The 2,240-nt window shown below is 41.0% G+C and overlaps 1 protein-coding gene across 4 annotated transcripts in view; it reads right to left on the bottom strand.

The window, feature by feature from the left end:
- Positions 1 to 2,240, bottom strand: part of DIP2C (DIP2 disco-interacting protein 2 homolog C (Drosophila)) — a 199,381-nt gene that overhangs the window by 91,526 nt on the left and 105,615 nt on the right. The window lies entirely within an intron of this gene.

Raw genomic sequence — 2,240 nt, 5'->3', positions numbered from 1 at the left:
TGGCCTTGCTGGGAAGCCTCAACAGAGAATAAAGATGGAGCAGAAATGATGCTCTTTACACTGTGAGCTGTCTGGCTCTGGTGACCTTGGGAACAGCTCCAGACCACAGACTGGGCTTGGTCCCACCTCTATTCCTAAAAAAAGGGTCTGTCATCTCCTCATTCATACCTGTCTCAGGTTCTCCTCTGTCTGATCAGAAAGCTGATGAAGCAGCGAGACCTTCCCCAAGACCCCATCTCCTGAGACCACCTGTGCTCAGCCTCCAGTTGTCACCCCGACACCTCCCAATGAAAGTACAGGAACCTGAGGAGCTACAAGTGCCACTATCCTCTTTCAGGTGACAGTCAGGTCCCTTCTATATGCCTTTCAGACCCACTCTCCTGAGTGAACATTTAGGGAACACATCCCAGAAGCAAAGCAACCAAAGTCTCTAAATTCAATTTATGATATTAACACAGAACTCACATATATTAATATTTATCCATATGTACGGAGGAAAATAAACCCCACCTTATAATACGTTTCTTAGGATAATAAATGCTACATAGTTTTGAAAATGATGAGTGAAAAAGACATGGAATTTTTAAAAATTTAAATGAATGAACAAAAAGGAGCACCAAGACACTGAAGCCACAACTGGATCAAATGTACCCTCCTCTGCAGGCAGATTTCATTCCCATTCAAAGGTGCTTAGAAACCTGAACCTGTAAATTTACAGGCCTAGAACCTTCTAAGCTCCTGGACAAAAGAACCACAACCACAAGAGGTCTTTCCTGTTCTGACTGAGCCAGAGCCCTTTATCCATGGCACATGCGTGTGTGTTCAGTCTCTCAGTCAAGTCTGACACTTTGTGAATCCATGGACTGTAGCCCGTCACACTCCTCTGTCCATTGGATTCTCCAGGCAAGAATACTGGACTGGGCTGCCACACCTTCCTCAGGGGATCTTTCCGACCCAGGGGTCAAATCTGTATCTCCCATGTCTCCTGCACTGATAGGTGGGTTCTTTACTGCTAACGTCACTTGGGAAGCCATCCACCACACAGTGTCACAAAAACACAACTCAGCTTTTGGAATGAGTACGACAGCTTTCAAGGAAATTTTTCAATCAAATAACCACTTTAATAGTCTCAAAATATCCTATGAGCACTTTCAGAATTGAGATATTAAATATTTTACAATCTTGAAAATATATAAAAATATACAACCCAGAATTCTCAATATCTAAACATAATATTCCCCTATTAAATAGTCCCAGCTAATCTGGTTAGCTGATCCCAGCTAATCAGACTTAAATTGAAGAAAGTGGGGAAAACCACTAGACCATTCAGGTGTGACGTAAATCAAATCCCTTACGATTACAGAGAGGAAGTAACAAATAGACTCAAAGGATTAGATCTGACAGGGTGCTTGAAGAACTATGGATGGAAGTGCATGACATTGGATAGGATGCATCACCATCCCCAAGAAAATGAAAGGCAAAAAGGCAAAACGGTTGTCTGTGGAGGCCTTACAAATAGCTGAGAAAAGAAGAGAAGCTAAAGACAAATGAGAAAAGGAAAGATATACCCATCTGAATGCAGAGTTCTGAAGAATAGCAAGGAGAAATAAGAAAGCCTTCCTCAATGATCAATGTAAAGAAACAGAGGAAAACAACAGAATGGGAGACTAGAGATCTCTTCAAAATTAGAGATACCAAGGGAACATTTCATGCAAAGATGGGCACAATGAAGGACAGAAATGGTATGGACCTAACAGAAGCAGAAGATATTAAGAAGAGGTGGTAAGACCAGAAACTATAAAACTCCTAGAGGAGAACATAGGCAAAACACTCTCTGACATACATCACAGCAGGATCCCCTATGACCCACCTCCCAGAATATTGGAAATAAAAGCAAAAATAAACAAATGGGACCTAATTAAACTTAAAAGCTTCTGCACATCAAAGGAAACTATTAGCAAGGTGAAAAGACAGCCTTCAGAATGGGAGAAAATAATAGCAAATGAAGCAACCGACAAACAACTAATCTCAAAAATATACAAGCAACTCCTACAGCTCAACTCCAGAAAAATAAATGACCCAGTCAAAAAATGGGCCAAAGATCTAAATAGACATTTCTCCAAAGAAGACATACAGATGGCTAACAAACACATGAAAAGATGCTCAACATCACTCATTATCAGAGAAATGCAAATCAAAACCACTATGAGGTACCATTTCACACCAGTCAGAATGGCTGC

Source organism: Bison bison, unplaced genomic scaffold (genome assembly GCF_000754665.1).
Source record: "Bison bison bison isolate TAMUID 2011002044 unplaced genomic scaffold, Bison_UMD1.0 scf7180017864063, whole genome shotgun sequence".
Classification (NCBI taxonomy): domain Eukaryota; kingdom Metazoa; phylum Chordata; class Mammalia; order Artiodactyla; family Bovidae; genus Bison; species Bison bison.
The sequence above is the reverse complement of the archived record's forward strand: the minus strand, read 5'-3'. Positions and strand labels throughout refer to the sequence as shown.